Source organism: Panthera leo, chromosome B2, assembly GCF_018350215.1.
Source record: "Panthera leo isolate Ple1 chromosome B2, P.leo_Ple1_pat1.1, whole genome shotgun sequence".
NCBI classification, from domain to species: domain Eukaryota; kingdom Metazoa; phylum Chordata; class Mammalia; order Carnivora; family Felidae; genus Panthera; species Panthera leo.
In genome coordinates this window covers 21,313,130-21,335,605 of record NC_056683.1, presented here as the reverse complement: position 1 = coordinate 21,335,605, position 22,476 = coordinate 21,313,130, and the positions used below count along the sequence as shown (strand labels likewise).

Genomic DNA, 22,476 nt, shown 5'->3' with positions numbered 1-22,476 from the left:
GCAGAGCGAGGACCGCGTGGAGAGGGAACGGCGCGGGTGGGGCTCACCCTCCCGTTTGCCTCCGTGACCGAGCGGGGCGGCGCCGGGCGGGGGAACCCGACCCCCATGCTACCCCCTGTCGGCCCCCGGGGCGCCCCTCTCGCGCCTCCCGGGCATCGCTGCCTATCCGTCTCCTCCGTTAAAATAGTGAAACAAACCATGGAGTGAAGTGATGGAAAGCCGGGGGCGGGGAGTTGCCAGCAAGTGAGGGGCTGCCGGGGAGGGGGCGCGGTGGTCCTCGAAGGTGGCCGTCCGGCGAGCGCAGGGCCGATCGGGATCGCGCTCAGCTGCGGCGGCCCAGACCCTTCCCCTGGGGCGGCCCGGCCCTCCCCTGGCCCGGGGCGCCGGCGGAGGGCGTGGGGCAAACCTGGGGCTGCGGTGGGGGTGGGGTGGGGGACTCCACCTCCATCCATCCCGGGATGGAAACTGCGGTCACCCCGCTAAAATCGGGGTGGGGGCGGCGGTGGGGACCCGCGGGTACCGCGGATCCCCCCCACCCCCCAGCTGGAGCCGCCGCCGCCGCCGCTCAGTAACACGTCCCCAGGAGACTCGCAGGAGCAACACGTGATGTGTCTACTTATCAGGGTGAGAGGGGGAGAGCGAGTCTCCGAGCGTGCGGGCGAAGAAGCTGGGCGGGGGGCCGAGGCGGGGGCCGGGACGACGGCTGGGGCGCCGGGGTCGCCAGCTCCTCGCCCACCTCCCTCCCTGTGGGAGAAGAGGAGGAGGGGAAGTGACTGCGGAGTTGATGAACTTTGCACATCCAGAAACGCCATTTTGATTCCTTTTCCGGAACAAGTTTGCATCTCTCCTCGTTCTCTCCCCGAAGCCCACCGGTCCCCACTGCATCATGCCTGGGAGCCAAGCGCCCTGCCCGGCCGTAAGTACGCGCCCGGGGTTCAGGCTCCCGGTACTCGGGTGGCAGCGAGATGTCTAGGGCTGAGCGGGAGCGACCTTTTAAAGAACTTTTGGGGATGGGGAGGGTGAAGTGTGCAGAGCGCGTTGTACTTTTTCAACTCGGCGTTCCCCGGAGCCGAGGACCCGAGCGCCCCACGCCGCGCTACGTGCGCTCGGGGCGTTGGGGCCGGCCGGGGATGAGCTGGGCAGCCCTCTCCCCTCGGGCTGCGCGCCGGGCCGCTCCTCCTCCTCCTCCTCCCCTCTTCCCCCTCCTCCTCCTCCTCCTCCCCTTCCTCCGCTCCTTTTCCCCTTCCCGAGCTGCCGGCTCTGCCAACCAGCTCCCAGCGCGAGCCGCCGCGGCCGCCGCAGCGCCCCGCCGCCAGGACCTGATGCGCATCCATATTAGCCGTCCGAGCGCAGGAATCCGGCCCGACCCGCGCCGCCGCGCCCGCCGCGGAATTTATTTTTAACCAGCACCGCGGGGACTCGGATGGTGCGCGCACCGCCGGCCAGAAACATCTTCCCAGCGCTGCTCTCCATCTTCCGCCCTCTCTCCCCCGACATCCTCCCCCCCATGTGGGAGGGGAAACTTTTCTCCTACATACTTTCGAGTCCCTCTCGGGCCGAGAAGCGCGGAGATGACGGCGCCCGCCCGCCGCCGCAAGGTATCCGGGGGTGCCCGCCTGGGGTGCTCGCTCGGGGGTGCCCGCTCGGGGCTGCGCGGTGGGAGCATCCGCCGCGCCCAGCTCCGCGGACTTTGATCCTCCCTGGCGGACGGCGCCGGCCGGGAGGGGGCCGCGGGCAACCCTGCGCCCTCCCCCGTCCCCCGCTCCTGGCTGGGGGTCACGCCGACCACCGTCCCCGGGTGACCGGGGGGAGGAGGGGGCTGGAGCCGTGTCCGCGCGTATTGTTCCCTGGCCCCTTCCGTTGGCGGTGTACGTGTTTTCGTGGGAGCCATCGGTGTGGAGCGGAGCCTGCATCGCGGTGGGGGGGGGGGGGGGAGAACCTCGGCACCCGGCGCCGTCACGAGCACAGGAAGGAGGCCGGGAGCATCCGAGGCGGGGCCGGCCGCCGGGCCCGCTTCGCCGCCCAGCTGTGGAGCGCGCTCGGAAACTTTTGTCCGCCGCCCGCTGGACCAATTTTTCCCGAGTTCTGGGGCTTCCCGTCCTCCTCCCATCCCGGCCCGCAGCGCCGAGCCGGGGCGGGGGTGGGGGAGGAGGGCCGGCGTCGAGGGGCAGGGGACCCAGTGCAGCCCCCCCCCCCCCACCCGGCCTCGAGCCCGGCCCCCCGCGCCCCCTCCCCACTCGCGGTCTCTTAGGAAACTGCGACCTTAATGGTTGCTAAGGAGCAGGGGAGGTCCTTCCCGTCGCCGGCCCCCTCCCTGGGAAGCGGCGTGTTTTCTGGAAGGGGCCGAGGGTCGCGTCGAGGATGTGGTGACTCGCTCCCCGGCCGCTCACGGGGCCGGAGCAGACTCGTGAGTGCGGGACGCGGCGGCCGAGCCCACTTCTCGGCTGGGCCACTTTCCTTTTCGGGCGGGCAAGGCGGGGGGGGGGGGGGGGGAGAGAGGGCGGGGGCGGCCCCGGGCAGGGGAGGGGCGCAGGGGGCACGAGGACCCCGGGGTCGCGGGGACCGGCCAGCGGGTGGGCGGGTTGACAGGCGCCGCGTGCAGCTCGCGTCCAGCGTCCGCGATGCATCCGTGATGGGTTATAAAAGAGGAGGAAAGTATTTCTCCTTGCTCAGCAGATTTGCCCTCCCTCGCTCCTTACTGGTTAGAAGATAGAACGTGAGCCCAGATCCGGACGAGCAGTTCACATTCCATTACGAAATTCTACACGGCTTCAGAGCCAGCAGCAGCACACATTCGGGGCACTTTGGAGTTTTTTTCTTCTTTTTGGGGGGATGGTGGTGGTGGTGGAGAGAGATAGAAGGGTGAATAAAAAGTATAACTTTTTTTGGTGTGCTGAAAACCCTGTCTGAGGGTTTTCATCAGAAAAAGTAACCCTCGTGCTTGTTTCAGAGTTTAGATTTAAGCTTAACCTTGTAAACGCCAATGGAAATAAAGTTTGTCTGTTGGATAGGGATGCTGGAAATAGCGAGGTATTTCGGTCTCTAAGAGGAGACTTGAGATGATTTCTGCAAAAGGCTGAGTTGCTAATGTGCATCCCATATTTTTGAGAGCTTTTTTTCTTTTAGACACGAAGTGGTCTGTGCATGCGCATGAGTGTGTTCTGAAATAAGTTTAGTTGAAGTGGAAGGTGGAGAAAAGGGAACTGCAAAGCAAAGAATGCTTTTTCTTGGGTTTTGGTTGTTTATTTCCCCCCTCCACCCATAGCCCTTAGAAGCATCCTCTAGACCTGGTGCTTTTTCGAGTAGGCAGGTATGGTTCTAAGACATAGTGCAACCCGGAAGTCTAAGTTGGAGGCTGGAGCCCTGACTTAAACTTTTTTTTCTTTTCTTAAACATTTAGTTCTGTGCTCCCTCCAGTTGTTACACAGAACTTTTGAAGAAATGGGTCCGAAATTAGTGTTCAAATAATTTATGCACCGGTGAGCCACTAATGTCTGGTTTGTTGTTGTTGTTGTTGTTTGTTTGTGTTTTACCTTTGCATTTTGGAAGGAGCTCTCTGGGTACCTGCTGATGGCTCCTGCTTTGATGTGTTTTGAGCTTTGGTTACACTGATGAATTAAACATTTGAATGTCTTTTATCGAGTTTTAAATGTGTGAAAAAACACCTTCCCTCCCACCCACCCCCACTTTTACAAAAGAAAGGGAGAGCCCTTTGATTTAGTTATTTGTTTAGCTTGTGCTCCATTTTAGGCTGTTAATGAACTTGCACTGTTTTATCATTCTTAAAAATACTGCTAAACAGGTTGCATTTTTGTATGTTTTGTTTTTAAAGGGTTTGCTGGTTATGTGATAACTCTTAAAAAACTGCTGCTGATGCTTACTGTTACATGGCATATCAGTCTCTACGTTTTTCTAGATACTCCTTAATTTCTCATCAGAAATTCAGAGCCTAAGCCCTGATGGCAGACAAGTGTTTGTTATGTGATGGGGAAGATGGGTCTGACTCAGCTGGCACAGGTGGTGCATCCATTCCTAACTATTTACATCATCCAACAAGTGACCTTTTGATTGAAGGGTCTTTTATTTTAGATATCTCCAGGCCGACTCCTGAGATCTTATTTGCATCCAGCACAGGTATAGAATGTTGAAGAAGGAAAATAAATCTACCTTGTCAGTGTGCATCTGATCAAGTTGTTTATTGGTTTTCTGCTGTATTGTCAGGCAATAGCTAGTTGCCATTATGTGGCTCGCATTTTTTACTCTTCAATTTTTAACTGCTATGTTGATCCACTTTCTCAGGTCAGTTTGGAAATCTTTGCCGTCTTTAAGCTCAGTTGTTAATATCATTTATTACCTTCAGCAGAGGAAGATTCCTGGTGAACGAAGTTAAAAAAAAATCCTACCCTTTTAGGGTTTTGTGTGATATAACTAATATAAATTTAACTCCTACAAAAATTGGTTAAATGTGCTCTCTAGAAACAGTCAGAAGTGAATCCTTTTGATGTTTCTATTCATTATCCTTCTGAAAAGTAGGTGGTGCTTAAAAGGTCATAGGATAAGGGTTGCTAAGCAGCTAAACAGAAGGATGCTAAAATTAACCAAAGCATTTTTGAAAGGGAGTCCTTCCCTGTTTTACATTATTTACTAGATTTAATTAATTTTTGAATCGTCCCTGTCCTCTGACCTAGCAAGGTAGGCTGTTAAGTTTGTTTTGTTTCTGTTATCATATTTAAATAATCTCTCTTTCTTTTATAAGTGTCTTTTAATTGAAGTTCATGCTCTCTGACCAACTCTGGTGTCAGATGGCAGCTTGTCTGGGCGGACTTCTTGTCTGATACCCGTGTGTTCAGGTTAAACCTTGCCTTCCTGAGGATTGAGGATATATGTGTGTAACACCACCTTACTGCATTTATTCATAACAGGTTAGTTTGTTTTGGAAAATCTAGCTAATCCAGAAAGTGATGTCTTACTGTCATCTTTATTAACCAGATTTGCATTCAAAAGATAGAAATGCAATATAGTATCAATAGAAAGTATGCAATATAGTCCCTCCTGATAACAGGACAATAGTTTTCTTCCCCTTTCCTGAGATTAGATTAGGTTTTGATAGGATTCCACCTCCCCATCTCAGTTTTTTCAGCCCAGTTTATCATACCTTTTAGAAAATAATCGTATTAGGTTTAGCGTATCTTTGGAAGGGTGACCAAATGTAAGAAAATAGAAAGCAATATGATTTACGTAAGGTTTTCTGCCTTAAGTATGTTTAAGGATCTTGAAGTTGTACAGTGAGATAAAATAGTTGAAATCTAACAGAAGCCAAGGTTGGTAACCATCATCTCTTGGTTGAAAGGCAAGCCTGCTATAAGTCAGAAGTTTCCCTGCCTCAGAGTTGTTTGTGTACATCTGACCTACTGAACAGGCAAAGTTGAGTAACATTTTTTTATATCCAAATATAATTAAGAAATTGGATGGGTTCTTTATGGGGGGGCAGGGTAAATGAGTTCTCTTTCTCGGACTTAGAAAGTGATTTTTGAGAAGAAATAGCTGTGGCCCTCTTCAGAACGCTGGGGTCAGATTGTGAGTTCCATGCCCCGGGGGGCCTCCCCATAAATCAGAGGTAAAAGGTGTACCATATGAAACACAGAGGGAGGCATACGATGTGCTTTCTGAAATGCATCACTTATTTTTAATTTCCCCACTCCCGTAGAAGGCAGGATAGAGAGGAAAACCATCTGCTCTGTTTTCACCACGACTGAGGTAGAAGATCAAGAAGGGTTTGGGGGTTGGGGGACGGGAGTGGAGATGAGTAAGGGAGGCAGACTTTTTATGGTAGCTGCCCTGTGGGACAGTGTCATCAACGGTGCTGGGCTCAAGGTTCTCTTATCACCTTCTGGGTGTTCACTGTTGGTATGAAGGGAAGCCTGTGTGGATTGGAGCCAGAGATGGAGCTCCATGTTGGTTGGTGGAGAGGCAGGGAAGCCTGGGAGGAGGGCGCAGGGAGCTGTTCCTTCCAGCTACTGGTGCATCTTGTTTCTGATGGTACTTCAGGGTACAGGTGAACCAATCTGCCCATCAATGAAGGTGGTGGCCTGTGACTAGGTGCTTGAGACAAAAGAAGTGGGAGAGGGTGGAGATGTTTGTTCAGTGCGATTCAAACAAGTAATGCTAAGAGAATTTGAAAGCTTCTGTGAAGTCCCCAAGGCTGGGGACACTGGGTACTGACTGCCCTTGCTGGATTCACCTGAGGCCTTTCAGACTCCCTGAGGGCGGGTGGTCCTGATAAGGGAGAGAAAGCCTGGTGAACACCGCCCCCACCCCCCCATTTCTTTGTCAGCCAGCCAGACTACAGTGAAAAAGTCTCAGTGGGGGTAATTAGATAAAGCTTTTAAATGGCTCTATTTGTTTTTCCCTGGCTTGCTTAGGATCTCCTCTCTTTTTAACCCCCTTTTTCAGAGGCTGTGGGGTAGGATCGTCAGAAGAATGTTTGAGACTTTTAGTGGTTTCAAGGCTTCTAAATTTTCAGTTTTTGTGAGGATGTACCTTTGACAAAGTCTTCACCCTGCTTTTGTGAAGGCCGTTTAACAAAGATTCAGATTTTATCCTCAGAGCAACAAACACGGTGAGGGTTAGGTGGGTATATTAACCCATTTTACAGCTGTGCCAGTTTCCACTCTGTGGCTGGTAATAAGCCTAACCCGGGTCTAGCTGCACAGAACACCTGCTTTTTAAAGTCAGCTTAGCTTCCAAAGAATACGTGCCTATTTGTGTGTGCGTGCACACGCGCATGTTGTAAACGAGACCAGATCCTTTTCACAATAATTCTGTGTTGGATTTGAAAATGTAAGGCAATTAAAAAGAAACTTTTTAGCCTTTGGCACATCTCTGTTGATGAATGTGATTGTACACGTTTGTTTTTTTTTTTTTTTAGTAGGTTTTCTACCTCCTGGAATTGTTGTAAGAATAATAAATGTTCCAGAAACTCAAAATCTATATATGGAAGAAAGTGGTATATTTTGAGCTCAGGAAGCTTTGTGGGTATCCACTCTGGATTTCCTTTCCAGAATTGTGCACAGCTCCAACCCTTGAGGCAAAATTTGCCTGGCAGTTTATGTTCAAATTGGGGAAACACAGCACTTTTCTTTCTGCTTTGGGTGCCGAGAGACAAACAGAACTAGTAAATTTTTCTTAATGAAGTTCACTTAGGGATGGATTTTAAGGACAAGGCATGGCGTGGAAAGCTTTGGACTCACCCTTGAAAGCAGTGGATCTCAGAGTTGGCGGTTTGCCCCCAGGGGCATTTGGCAATGTCTGGAGACGTTTTTGATTGCCTTGCTGGGGGGTGGGGTGGGGGTGGGGGGAGGGGTGCTACTGGCCCTCAGTGGGTAGAGAGGCCGGGGATGCTGCTATCCATCCCACAGTGCAAGCTGATGGCCTCACAACAAAGACTTATCCAGTCCAGGATGTCAGTAGGTGGAGGTTGAGACTCCTGCTTTAAAGGTACAGTAGTTGTGGCCTGTGTTGTGTGAGCAAGTGGCCCGGGTGTAGTCCGCGTAGCACACGTGATGTATCTGGAGATCTGAAATTTCATAAAGCAAGTAAGCTCCCATTACATGCCTGTGAGGTACCATGGCTGGCATATTCCAGGTTTCACAGAAAATTCGGGGCTGGGGAAGACATTAAGTGGCGTTAAATATACTTAAAAACCCCACAGTAAATAAAAAGTTCTAGAGCTCATCTGCTTCTAAAACAAACCAGATTCGTTGGCACTGGGAAGCTGTTCCGAGTCACTTCTTCAGTTATTGGGAAACTTGCTCTGGTGCTGTCATCTGCCAGTTTTCCCTCATGTTTTAAGTTACGCTGAGTGTCTTCCCCCCCCACCCCCCCCGCAGTGTTTGAACTAGCCTTTACGCGCTTGACGGTCCACGTTTTTGCACTCTTAAGTGCAAGATAACTCTCCCTGGTTTTGTTTCCTCAGGTTTTTGCAAAAATTCTTACATAACTACCCACCCTCTCTCTGGGGCAGTGTTTTGGAACCTGGCCTTCTGTCCATACGTTTCCCCTCGAGGGGCATGGATGGCAGGCTGCTCCCATAGCTGAAAGAGACCAGGAGGGAGTGAGGGGGAAGGCACGGGGGTTCTTTTCATGTTCTTGGGACTCCTGGATCTCACACATGAAAAGGTGGTTGATCTCAAGAACCAAAATGTGGTATACGAACTTTAAACCGGATTTTCTCAGACCAGAAAGGTCGAGTGAGCTTGTGGCCACGGGTGCCACTTGCCTGACCCTTGTCCTGTTCCACTCCCACCACCCCCCCCCCCCCCAGGGCTTTGTCACACAGGCAGGAGGTGAGGAGCTGAGAAAAAGGCAGGAAGACAGGGAGACTGAATTCTAGAAAGGGAAGGACTGTCTGCTGGAAGTACCAGTCGCCCCTAAGATTGCCTGGGCTCCCATTGACCTTAGAGAAATGTAGGACTCTGAAAGGTAGCTTTTTTTTTTTTTACATCCTAAACCTGTGGGTAGACAGTAAGCATCTGTTCACATCTGTTTGTGCTGCTCTTGCTCTGTGACCTGCTCTGAAACTCCCGTGGCTGTCCTGTTCCTGGGTAATAGGAACCGTGGATTCTGGTGCTTTTCTGCCCTCTCTAACCTATAAAGCGGCAACTCCCTCAGTCTCCATTTACAGCTTTTCCCCAGCCAGGACCTTTTGTCACCTGGCTTACCTGCAGGTGCCCCAGAGGTGACTTGTAAAAATAAAAGTCCTCTCCCATACTTCTAGAAGGTGGTCTGAGGTGCATCATCCACCCAGTCTTCTGGCCAGGAAGTGCTTTGCCCACCTTGTGTCTGTCTTGACCCCTAAATTCAGTGACCAGACCCTCCCCAAAACTTCTGTCCTGGGACTCTGACCTCAGATCCTCATCATGTCTCAAACACCTCCTCAATTAGCTTCCTGCCGCCTGTATTCCCTGCTCCAGCTCATCCTCCTCACTCTGCTCAGAAACTCAAGCTGCACATGGTGTTTGCCTGCTGAAAAACATCTCTTGGCTCCCTGTTGTCTACAGGAAGAAATCCAAACTCCTCAGCTTGGCACCCGAGGACCTTCATCATCAGCTTCCAGACTCTCTTTCTAGTTTCGGCTCCTGCCACTTTTCTGCACCACGACTGTTTCTGCGTGTGCATGGGTTGTTCATTCGGGCTCATCCCCATCCACTTCTAGCAAACAGCGTTTCTTAGATCTTCTTTCTTTCTTTCTTCTTCTTTCTTTCAGACCACTTCTTGCAGGGAGAATCAGGTCCTCCATCCAGAGGATGTCCAGGCCATCATAAAGTACCTGTTGACCTGTATTTCCCCACCTCCAGAATAGGGGGGGACTTAACTCTTCTTTTTTCCACCTTCTGTACCTAGCTCAAGGATTGCATAGTGGTGCTTAGTTGATAAGGTATGTTGATTGGATCCATTTTCTCATACCAAAAGCAAGAGTTTTTGTAGAAGTGCAGGGTATTGTTGGAGAAGAGCACATAAAATTTGGAAGCTAAGTCCTAAATATCAGTACAGACTGTGAGTAGGAAATAGAAGTAAACGAGTCTTTAGCACACCCATCATGCAGAGATTTGGTGTTAAGGGAACAGTGGTGCAGAAGAATTTTGAATTACGGAAATTTTAAAATAAAACTTTGCTGAGCTTAATTTGCTGGAAATTAAAGAGAAAAAAAATCTTTGTTAATGCCTGATTGCACTAAAAGCTGTCTCACTAGGGCCCTTACTAATTATAACCACTTTCCATGGCTCTTAGTTTGAAGTTTATATTAAATAGGAGAGATGGGCACACAGATCAAAGACCAAAATCATTTCAGAGCTCCAACGTGTAGGCCCATTTTCTCTGCTTAGTTAGATTTTTGTTTCATTAGTGGATGAGTTAATAGGAGTGTTGGTCTGTGTATAATTTAACTTTTCTTTTTTCCGCTACTCCTTGGATTGAAAACAAAACACCAGATCAGAAACCTGCACTTTATTTGTGGGTGCATGTGTGTGGAATATACTTGATGGAAGTTGAGTATAGATCATATTGATGGAAAGAATCATTTCACTGTTTTAGGGGAGTTTCCTTTATGCTGAGACTTTATTATTTTAAAAAACTCACTTCTGAATAGACAAAATCATCTCAAAAGTGTTTAAGTTTCTTTTAAAAGAGGTGCATTACAGCTTCAAAGATAGGGGAGATACCAGATAGATTGGGTGAGAGACAGGTGTTTTACTGATGGAGCCTTTTGTACCTAAAATAATTTTTTTAAACTGCATAGTGGAGGGGCTTGGTATCCTTCATATAAGATGAAACCCTAGCTGATTAAAATTATATTCCTTACCTTTAAGTATTCCTATTGTGCTTACCTGATAACTAGAGTTTAGGCTCAGACCTGGCAGGTACACTCAGATATAATATTCTAACTCTTTTATTTCTGAGGAGGCTTATGTATTTTCTTCTCTGCTGTGGAAAACAGATTTTTTAAAAGTCATTTTAGGCTCAGATCTGGCAGGTACACTCAGATACAATATTCTAACTCTTATTTCTGAGGAGGCTTATGTATTTTCTTCTCTGCTATGGAAAACAGATTTTTTAAAAGTCATTTCTCTGCCATCATAGGGCTTTTAATTGCTGTTTTGAGGGATAATTACATAAAACTAGTGAACATCTCAAACAGATTTCTCATGACTTGGTTAGTTAATCCTATATTGGATCAAACTGTTAAGTTAAAATTTTAAACTAAGTATAATTTAAAAGAGACTTCACTTGTACATCTCTAAACTTAATTTGTATTTAAATCATGAAAATAAGGTTTCTGAGAACTGTTTGTTGTTCAGGACAAGCCCTTTTTCCTAAAATTCTATCAAGTTGGGAGTCAGTATCAGACCTGATCTCCTTTAAAATGTTTTTTTTAAGTTTATTTATTTTGAGAGAGAGCATGAGCGGGGGAAGGGCAGAGAGAGAGAGAGAAAGAGAGAATGAATATCTCAAGCAGGCTCCACACTGTCAGTGCAGATCCCCGATGCTGGGCTCGAACTCATAAACTGTGAGATCATGACCTGGGCTGAAATCAAGAGCCGGATGCTCAGTGGATTGAGCCAGCCAGGCACCCCTAAGCTCCTTTTAGAAAACAGTTTTCTACCCCCAGATTTGCCAACCTCAGAGTGTTAAATTTTTTTTAACATTAACAGATCTTTATTTATTTTTTATTTATTTAGTATTTGAATATATACCATGTGAAGGCTGTAATAAACACCAAGAGTGTAGTATGAGAAAGAGACCATTGCTGGCTTTACAGAGGTTAGAAAATACCCATTCGTCCACCAAGTCACGTACTTCTGTGCTAGGTGCAAACTGAATGAAGTAGGACAAGGACATATGAAGTTTGACCTCTGCGTGTGGGCAAGATACTGGGAGGCAGGTCAAGGAAGGCATCCCAAGGAGCTAATAATGTCTGAAAGATGGTGGAGGGAAGGAAGGAGTGTGTTGGACAACAGCTTACTCAAGTCCTGAGGTTGGGGAGGGGGCTGCCCACTGAAGTGAGAAAAGCACTGTGTGTGTGTGTGTGTGTGTAGGAAGAAAAGACACAGAACCAATGAATGACAGCACGGTGAGGTAGGTAGGGGCTTCACACTGTAACCCACAGTTATTTGGAATTTTTCTTAAGAACTTAAACAGTGTTAGGCCAAAGAATGGCATGATGAGATTTGCATTTTTAAAGATTATTCCTGCCCAGAGTGGAGGATAGACTAGACTGCAAGGAAGCTATTTTGCCTTCTGTTTGCAAGATGCATAAGTCCAGTTTTTCAAAATTTTGAAAACCAGGGGTGCCTGGGTGGCTCAGTCAGTTGAACATCTGACTCTTGATTTTGGCTCAGGTCATGATCTCACAGTTCACGGGATTGAGCCCCAGGTCAGGCTCTGCACTGACAATGCAGAGCCTGCTCGGGATTCTTACCCCACCTCCCACCCCTGCCATCCCGCCGCACCTCTCTCTCTCTCTCTCTCTCTCTCTGCCCCTTCCCCATTCAGGCCTGCTTGTGCATGCATCCATGCATGCACTCTCTCTTTCCCTTTCTCAAAAAAAAAAAAAAAAATTTATTTGAAAACCGGTGGTGGCTTGGAGTATGGCAGCCATAAAGGTGGGGAGCCTGGATGGCTTTGATAGAGATCTCAGCAGTGGGAAGGACTCCTGGAGGGGGAAGGGGAGAGATGGCTTCCACATCTGGCTTTTGTGGTAGATGAGTGGGGGTGCCTTTCTCTGAAACTAGAGTGCTAGATAAAGCAAGGTTCATAAACAAGGTATGTTCCCTGTTCTTTAAAGAATGATTTTTATGTTCTTTAATACTTTCAGCATCTTCTCTGCTTGTATTGTTTTCATCGGTTCAGACTTACACCCCTGGCATGGATAAAAGCCTGAAGAGTAGCCCTATATTTAAAAAGGGAGAAACGGAAACAAGTGAATAGCTTCCTCCTTCCCTCCTCATTCTCTCCCTTTCCTTCTGTCCTTTTAATTTTTTCTGATGTCTAAAGGAAATGGAAAGTTTTCTTATAGAGGGCCCGAGCTTCTGAATGATTTTCGGATGAGATCTGCAACTGTCTTCGGAGCGTTGAAGTTTCTGTTTGTTTTAGTGATGCTTGATCTGTTTGGCTTGTGAGCACAGGGCTCGGGAAGAAGCTTTGGGTATGAACCAAGGTAGGACTCTCAAAACTGCACAAGCCTTTGACTTAGGAGTGTCAGAACTCCCTCCTGACCTGATTTTCCAGCATATTTCATAGTTTCTCAGTGGTCACCTGACACTCTGAGTGTCTCAGAACCGCATCAGTATTTTGCTTGCTCGGTAATCTGCATGAAAACAGAGTTCATTCAGTAAACAAAACTTGCTGTGTATCTACTGTGTGCTGGGCTTTCCACTAGATCTGTGGGTGTCAAAGGAAAAGATTTTAATCCCTGCCACAAGGAACATAGCTTGTCCCCACTGAGCGATTGTCTCGCCTGTATTTGAACGCTTCTGGCCATGGCCCACTTGCCCCTCCCAGGCAGACCTGGGGTTTTTACTACGTTAATTAACTTTTTTTTTTTTTCTTTTCAAGGCAGACAGATCTTTGTGGAATGAGATAGAAAGTGATGTGTTTTCCACTGAGCTGGTGAAAACTAGAAGCTGCAGCTGAGGCATGCTGCCTCTTTTAGTGTGACCCTCAGGTCCATAGGCGAGGGCCCCCCTCAGTTACTTTCTCCTGCACTGGAAACTCCTGCTTCCTGATGGGGGCGGTGTCTGCCTCGCTTGCCTGCACAGCCGTACCCCTGTGTGTGAGCCAGGACACCACCCCTTCAGGTGATCTCACAAGAAAGTATCAGCAGTGCTCCTGAATTTGGTAATGCTTGTCTCTGACGTTATACAAATGACTCATCAAAAAGCCTCAGGTGAGTCCCAGCATGTCCCAAAGATGCTTCTCTTTTATGGTATCAATCCCGACCAGTGTAACCCGAACATCCCAGGGGGCTCCAAATAGTGCTGTTGTCTGTCCACACTGGGGAAAACATGATTTTCCATTTCTTGCTCAGGAGTGTGGGTGTTTCTGCATCACTGCAACCATAAATCCTGTTAGAACAGACACCACACTTTATTCCAGGCCTATATTTGATAAGATGAACCAGTTAGGGTAAAAAAAAAAAAAAAATCAACAAAGTCCTTGCCCCATCCTATTTCTTTCTAATTTAAATAGCCTGGTAAGGAGATGCTGAGAAGAAAGCTTTAAAAACTGGGTGTAAGCATATTTTTTGAAAATTTAAATCTTAAGGTACTATGCAAACAACTCACGTCTTTCAACCTGACCGTGAGCTGTGGATTTGGAGGTCTAACAAGAAGTGTGTTGCCAATAAAACTTACTAGGTAATGGCCTTGTGATGAATATCCAGAATTGCTGTCAGTAGTATATTCAGTAGCCAGTATCTGTGACAAACCTATAAGTTCCCTGTTGGATAACTCATCCATAACCCTAGACAGTGATGAGAACACACACTGTCTGTTGGGTAATTTATTTTTCTCTAAACAGTTGTGTATTTGCATCCTGATACCCCTTGTTGAAGGGCTCGATGGTGCTAGGTTCCCTAGACATTGGGATGTTGGAATGTCTTCTGTGTGGCTACCTTCTGGATATATTAGACCATCTGCTGTGTTAAGATTAAGTGAATGAAAGTTTAATATATTTCATGTAAAGCTCCTGAAGAGGTTCATGAAACAAATTAATAAAAAGATACATGCTTTGGAATTTTAATGAGCTTTCTCCAGAGAATTTCAAGGGGGTATCAGTAAGGACAGGCTGTGTGATCTTCCATGATCTTCCATCTGTCCATGATATGTCCCTTCATTGGAAAACCATAGCCATTGTTGTCTTGCTAAGAACATAGCATTGGGGGCACCTAGGTGGCTTAGTTGGTTAAGTGTCCAAGTCTTGATTTCGAATCAGGTCATGATCTCAGTTTGTGGGATCAGCCCCCATGTCAGGCTCTATGCGAACAGCGCAGAGCCTGCTTGGAATTCTCTCTCCCTCTCTCTCTCTGCTCTCCCCCTCTTCTGTGCTCATGAGGGCATGTTCTCTCTCAAAATAAACTCAAAAAAAAAAAAAAAAAAAAAAAGAATGTGGCATTGGGATAGGTGCTGCACAGATTACTTTTTCCTTAGGAAAGTGCCTGTGCTGCCTTAGAATGAGTCAGTTCCATGTGCATTTGGTTATGTCATGGCAGTAAGTGCTGAGAACCCTGGGTAGTTACACCTCCTGTCATTTTCATTGTTGTTTTCTTTTTTTGAGCAGCGCTTGATGTTGATGTGGGTGATAATCATGGCATGTGGGTAGACACTTGCTCTTTATCTGTCCATTGGAGAGTAGATGGTGTGCAGTCATGCATCCGTGTTGTGGAATACTCTAGAAAAAGGGGGGAGCATAATTGTCTTGGGGAGGTAGTGTGGTCAAATTACTGTACTTGGAGAATGTGATCAAAATGGCTCGGCAGCTCTATTTCATCGTTACCTTTATATAGCCCATGAAATTTTGGAAAGGCTCCTGTGGTTGGCCAGCCCTTGGAGGTCTCATCATAGTGAGTGCTGCCGCCTGTGTCTCTACAGAAAGCTGAATACATAGACACCACCCTTAAACAGCAGAAACTGTGATGTGGTCATTTATAGTACAGGGAAGTCTGCCTTTAAATACGTTCTATAGACCGCATTTGGGTTAGAGACCACCTTTGGTGAAAAACATCACCGGACAAGGCCTGCTTGTGTTTGTTTTAAATCAGATAAACCAGAAGTTAGAGGTTAAGTCTTTCAGTTTCTCTTCTGCCCTTGCTGGACTTAATCGATGACTCCAATCTGATGACAAAAATCTCAAGTTATTCTGCTTTAATTTTCACCCTTTTTTGGTGGTTAGGCTTTTCAGGTGGACACACACTCCACGTGGGTACCGGGAGGAGCAGTAATGACATCTAACATTTATGGAGCATGTACTAGTCACCGTTGTCCTAAATTCTTGACACGGATGGTCTCATTCATTTCCTCACAACGACTCTTTGACCCTATGATGTAGGTCAGTTATTATGCTCATTATTCAGATGAGATGGGGACCCAGAGTGGCAACCGGCGCTGTGTAGCCCGAGTCGAGACCCTGTGCTTGTGGCCACTGCTCACCCCATGATCCAGTCACCAAATAAATATTCTCTGACACCTGCCATGTGTAGAGCCCATTGGTATGTACCATCAAGGGGAAAGGTGTGCAGGAACAAGCGTGTGACAGGGTTGCTGGCTTCTGGAAATGGCAGGTTATCTGGCATTTGATAAGAGGAGTTAGACAGACTATGCGTTCAGTGGAAGATCAGGAGGGGAGGTGTGTGTTTGCTGGAGTGAGAGGCTTGCACAGGTGGTGTGGTGTTGGCTCACAGATCAGCTGGAGGGAAGTGTCTGTCCCTGGAGCCTCCCACTGGCACTATAGGAGAGACCCAGTGATGAAGCCCTGCACAGATCTTTCTGGAAGCTAAACTTCCCCCGTGACCCCATTAGAGAGGTTCCAGTGGATCGGAGGTTGTCTTTCTCATGTGGTGAGAGATGCCCCCAAAGTGAAAGAGTGAGGGCTTGGAGTTGGGGCTTCTGCTGGCCCTCCGTGTGATGGGTAGTGGGGTGCGTGCCTGGCTCTCAGGCCTGCTTTCAATGTCACTGAAAGTGCTCGAGCTCTGTTTCAAAGTAAGAACGGTATGTGGGCCATTTTGGAAAAGCCTAAGACCTGTCAGCTCTATAATCATTTGGGGAAATTGAGTGTTGGTTTGGGTTTCAGTAGGGCCGGTGCCTTGAAAACAGGCCCCTTGCTGTTTTATGTTATAATAGGCTGTCACGTAATATATAAATTCAAGATTTGGGGTCACCTGGGGGGCTCAGTTGGTTAAGTGTCTGACTCCTGATTTCGGCTCAGGTCTTGAGCTCATGATTCGTGAGTTTGAGCCCCACATCAGGGTCTGCACTGACAGTGTGGAGCCTGCTTGGGATTCTTTCTCCCTCTCTCTCTGCCCCTGCCCTGTTCATGCTGTCTCTCTCTGTCTCTCTCAAATAACTAAAAAACTTTAAAAAAAAATTAATTCAAGATTTTTGCCTCAAGATGCTAGGGTTCAGGATCAATGACATAAGCGGCTCAGTCATCTGTGCTAACTAGTGAAGGGGGTGTAGCAATTGATCTAATTACTAACCTGATCTTAAACTTTGTCCATATGCAAGGGAGATAGCCTTTGGAAGGTAATGTTCTTTGGTTGCTTTGCTTTTTAAGCAATAGGAGCACTGTAGACTGGAGGGCAGTGATAGAAAGCCGTCCTTTCTCCCTTAGGATGTTTGGGGATGGAGGTCACCAGTGTGCATCGTTCCTCCCCTTTTTGGGGGTGCCTGAGCAAGTTATGGGAACTGGCAGATCTCGAATTGCAATGAGTGCTTGATGGTCTGTTTCCTGTTTCCGGTGGGTCTGTGGAGAAGGATTGTTTTGAAATTGGTAACCAATAGAAAATTTCAGCCTTGTGTGCTGCCAGCTCAATTGTAAATGAGCTATCTTCTGCTTACTGCTACTATTATGGTCGTGGTCATTTTGCTTGTGGCAATTTGATAGCTTCAGCAGAGTGTAGGGACAAGATGTGTGGGTTGGGAGGCCAGCGTTCTGTGCCCCTTTCCAACCCTCCATGGAATACCACCATCAGCTTCCCTGCATCGGGAAGTGTCACTTCTCGACACTTTCCCCAGGTACTAAGCTCCAGGGATGAAAGGATGAGCAAAGCGTGCCCTAAAACTCCCCGGTGCATCATAGCCAGCAGGGACATGGGGGCAGGCAGAGGACCCGGGAGTGGGAAGTAGTGGGAGGAAAGAGGAAGTGATGTCTTCACATGGGAAGGGCTGGCCATGTGGAGAAACAAGTGGGGAAGGGAAAACGGACTTCTAGGCAGAAGAGCAGTGTTTGTACTGGCCCTGGAGTGCAGAAATATGAGGCTTCTTTGGGGCCAGGGTAGGGTAGGAAGTAGGGTCTGGCTGGAGGGGTAGGGCCAGGGGTGTTGAGCTGAGTTAGGGATGGAGGGATGTTGAGATGGGATTCTGTAAAAAGAGACAGGCTGGCTTGTGTAGACAGTGATGAGCCATCACATGCTTTGAAGTGGGGCCATGATGTGAGCGGCTTGTCTCAGAGAAAGAACACTGCTAACTAACCCTTTAGAAAAAGAAGGCAGTGGAGGAGACAACATGTCCAGCAAAGTGTAGCAGGAACTTAGAATTTGGTGCTGCGTTTAACAGGATAATTTACCTTCCCTCGCGCCTCCCCCCCACCAGAGGTTTTTCAGCCTAGGATGTGTGGGCTGCCCTCTGAAATGTGACATGATCTGGTTGAGAGGTGGGAGCTTTATTTCAGCAAATAGAACTCAGGCCAGCTATATTTAAACTTCCTTAGTTGTGTTTTACTCATTGGTACTTATTTAGGCTTATCAGGTAGCGAAATTAGTTGGAGGAGAGAGACTCCTCTCTTTTCCCTCTGGGAGTGGACACTGGGAGTCAGAGGGAATTATTTATGTTGTAATTGTAATCACCAGTTTGTCAGCTGGGAGTGAATGGGCTTGCAGAGGGAGCAGGCAGAGGGCTAGCTCCTTTGCAGTCTGGATGACCCTGGGGCTGAAGGTTTTGGGGGCTGAGAGCCCCTGGTGGAAATTGTTCCTAAAGAGGAAGCGCCCTGAGCAGGGCCTGCCTGCTCACCTGTGCCTTTGAACTCACCCAGGTAGTGGCTGTGCCTCTCATGCCCCAGCCCTCTGCTCAGATTCCACCTGCCTCTCTGTAGATGAAGTCACTCTGGAAGGGGAGCTCTGGTGCCCAGGGCTTAACCCCCCTGCCTGTGTGTGTGTGTGTGTGTGTGTGTGTGTGTGTGTGTGTGTGTGTAGGAAGTCACATAGCAGGCCCCAAAGACAATCAGTGGTTTATTAACTACAGTAGGGACACGATATTGCCTTTTCTTTTAGGTTTTCAGAGTCCTCTGCCCTCTGGGGAAGACGTGTTCAATTTTATATGTGTGGCTGGATACATTTCAAAGCCGGTACTCATGGACTGAGGGACCTGGCTGAGAGGGCTGTGAAAAATGTAGGCGGGTCCCCTCGATTCAGGAGGTAGGACACAACATAGACCTTAAAGTTAATGATCTCTATCCCCAAAAACTGATTTTCTATGTTACGAGTCTGTGAGCTGTTGGCAGCCTCCTTTGTTCAGTGTTGTTTCTGAACATGGTCTCTCATTTGTGCTAGACATGAGCTGGAGGAAGTGGGGTGCTGGCTACAGCGGGGCTTTGGGGGACCAGGAGGGGAATGGTGCGGGAGGCATCTTCCTTTTGTTTGTGTGACAGCCAGGCACACAGGTTAGGGAAGGAAAGCGCTGGGTGTGCCCAGGGCCTTGTACTGGCTGGTTGTGTGTGTTACTCCATGGATGGGGCGTGGGTATCATTCCCCTCTTTTTGGAGACCGGAAGCTGAGGGTTAGTGGTGCTCGTGTTTCTGAGGTCACACGGCTAGTGTCAGACTGCCGGGAAGCTTCCTGTTCTGGCCTATCTCCGCTGTTTTAAGGGATGTTCTTTTGTTACACAAAATCTCATTACGCCTTTGTACCTGGAGAGCTTGTAGCTAGCATTTTGGAACCTTGATTCTTTAACAGTTTGCTTAGATTTGAGCATAACATAGTATTTGAAGGCCTCACAAATATCCCTAAACAAGCCAGCTCCTGCATTTAGGACACTAGGTTGAGGCATGGTGGAGCGTGGTGGTTCTTGCCTTTGGGAGTTTACGATGGGAAAGGAATTCGCACTGCAGTGTGGACCCCAGGCCTAGCACCCGTGGGAAGGCTGAGGCTAACAGAAGAAACCGAAGTGTGGGCATAGAGGGGCAGGTGGGGTGTGGCGTTTCGGGTGTCATTTGGGATCGAGGATCGTGTACTGGAAGATGATAGGGTTGGAGGGCTACCTGGGGCAGGGTGAGGTAGAGACCTGGAGCTTCTGTAAGTGGGAGGGAGCCTTAAGGTTTCGAGCGGAGAAGTGACAGGTTGGCCTGAGCATGCTTTAGAGGCATCCTCAGAATGGGGAGTGTGGCATGTCTGTGCTCCGGGTGGCTGCCGTGGCTCACTTCCCTGTTCGTTTCTGGCCCGAGGCAGAGAGTGCCTCCCACGTCGGCTGGTACAGGATGAACCAAGCAGTGCTCAGGATCTCTGAAGTGCCTAACGCCACCGGAGTGATGTGGACCCGCAGGGAGGCTTGATTTCTTTACAGCCATAGACAGACTCATTTAAAAGCTGAATCACATATGTTGGGCTTAATATTTGACTTCTAAGTTATCAACTCCAGGTGAGCTACCCTCAAGAGCATGATGTGTGGTAGGGAGGGTGCCCAGGGCAGTGGAGACCTGCTTGGTAGAAGGTTCAGGTTCTTATGGTCTAGTGTATCCCTTTGGGGGGCTTGTTCGCTGAAACACCATATCATGTTTATAATGTTGGCATATTGGTTTGTCCCTTAATAGCACTGGTTTACTGAAGGTGGGGCCGGAAGGCTTTCCTGGCACGTGTGTGTCCTGAGATGTGCTGTGTGGACACCCTACCTGGAGCACTGTGGCCCCAGAGGCTGGGGCCAGTCTACCAGCCTCCCCTACCAGCCGGTTTTTAAGTCTGTGGCTGTCTTTGGTGGTTCCTGGTGAGAGAAACTGTGGTGTCCACCACAGCCCAAAAGGACAGCAGGGACATGCTCACTGCCTGCTTGGGGAGAAAGGGAGCCTGGATGTAGGAGTTTTACTGATAACTCGCCCGTATATCATTTTTACCCTCTGTAGCCTTCCTGTAGAACCCTGCAAAGTCCAAAGCCCTTTCCCACCTTTCCTTTGCTCTTCGACCCTCTGGGGAAGCTGGAAAGTGCCCGAAAGAGAGGCAGCTGGATGCATAATCCACACACGCCGCCAGCTGCCGCCCCAGGTGACCCAGACTCAGTGGGTCTGTCATTTCACAACTATCTGCATCTGATCCTGCTCCATGGACACACACTCAGCACCTCTGTAAGGAGCAAATTGCTCCTCGCGGCTCCTGCCCCACGTGTGGCCTCCCCAGCTCTTTCCCTTTGAGCTCTGTCCGTGAGGATGCCCTCCTTGCCCCCTTCCCATTCATTTGTGTGCAGTCATTTCTGACAAGCAGCTGTGCACCCATCATGTGCCAGTCAGGGTAAATGCTTTTCATGCATGATCTCCATAGTCCTTACAAGAACCCTACCAAGCCAGTGTATTCACATCTTGCAGATACAGAAGGTGGGGTCTGAGGAGATGGTCCTAATCAAACCAGCTACCCTTAATATGCAGGAGACTCTGTGCACCCCAGCTTTTTGTGCCTTGTCTCCTTTAGTCTTTGCATTGACCTTGTGAGGTCATTGTTCTCTCCATTCTACAGATGGGGAAGCTGAGGCTTAGAGCCTTTAAATAATTTGCCTGGAGTCACTCCAGCCTAAGTGACAGAGTCCAAATTTGAGCCCCGGCCAGTGTCCTTCACTACAGGTGCTCTTAATTAATCTTTGCTCTTCTGTATTTCTTTGGGTAGAAATTTCTCCCTTGGGGCTGACTCGGAGCCCATGGCTTCTGTTGGATTTGTTTTCTAATGCTTTTTCCGTGCCTAAAGGGGGAAGTGAGGAAGCTAATGTTAATCAAGTACCCACTAGATTTTTAGGCACGTGTTATGTTTTCCTTATGCTGGAGTATATGCTCCAGGAGGGCTTTTTGTTCCTTTTTTTGGTTTGTTCCTCCATGACTCCAAGCATGTTACCACAGTGCCTGGCACATCTGGTGCTCGGTCAGTACTCATCAAATGAATGCAGGAATGAGGCAGGGGTTCTGTTAACCCACTTTATAGGTGGAGGCAGTGAGGCGGAGAGGTATGTGACTTGCCCTTCGGCACACGCCACAGTTACGAGCTGCTTTTGCTCTTTACACCACAGATCTTCTGTTTTTGTTTTTTTTTTTAACAGATCTTTTTTACACATGTAAAATGTAGGGAGTAATCAGATCTATGTCATGGGATTGTAGGGCATGATATAAAACACTATAAATACTTACCCAGTGTCTGGCACAGCATAAAGCTTGGATGAGTGGCATTGCTTTTGCTGTGTTTCAAATCTCTCGTCTGCAGGTGGCTTCATTTGGGGCAGGGTTGACCTACAAATCAGCAAAGCTGAAAATTTGCTAGCCACTGAAAACTTTTAATTTTATTAATCGAATGTCCCTATTTGTGCTGTACTCTCCGTCAAGCCATAACAAGTAATAACATTGGTGAAATCAGTTTAAATCTACCCCAGGCAAATGGCTGCAACGAGCAAGATTTGATTAAATTATATTTTGCGTCTGCTTTGTTTCTAGTCAGAATATTCTCCCAGAAGGGCCTGAGGGATCACCGTCCAGTTGTTCCTTAGAACCCCTTAATTTACAGGTGAGGAACCTGAGGCCTAGAGAGATACAGGCTGGCGGGGAGGGTGGGGCAGGACTTGGTCTTGCAGGTTAAGCTCTCTTCAGCGTCAGCCACCCTGTCAAGTCCAGACTGCCAGAGATTTGTCCTCCGTGGGCTTGTCCGAACCCTCTGCAGGAGCCCCCGCATTCCTGCTGAGGATGTTAGTGAGTAGATCCTATCAAGAGCCAGTAAATCAGAATCGCTGTACTATGTGAACATTTCTCATTATAAAATGTTCATATTTACTGGAAATAATACGAGGGAGTGTGAGAGACATCAAACCCCCTGTCATCCTGTCCCTTGGATTGCAAAGGAAATATTCCTAAGTCTACAAACTTGTTTTTTCCCCATTAGGATTTTGTTATTTCTTTGCATTTTTAACTCATTCTCACCATAGGAAATTCTAAATGAACAAAAAGGGAAAAAAAGCTAATAAAGCACAA

At 48.2% G+C, this 22,476-nt stretch overlaps 1 protein-coding gene across 6 annotated transcripts in view; it reads left to right on the top strand.

Annotated features, from left to right (window-relative positions):
- Positions 1–513: 513 nt before the first annotated feature.
- The window catches only part of RREB1 (ras responsive element binding protein 1), a 133,973-nt gene continuing 112,010 nt past the window's right edge, over positions 514–22,476 (top strand). For 2 of the 6 annotated variants that reach the window (XM_042937980.1, XM_042937973.1), the window contains exon 1: positions 515–916. The gene's annotated coding sequence lies outside the window, so the exon portion shown is untranslated. The other 4 variants (XM_042937978.1, XM_042937974.1, XM_042937976.1 and 1 more) reach the window with 4 other exon arrangements.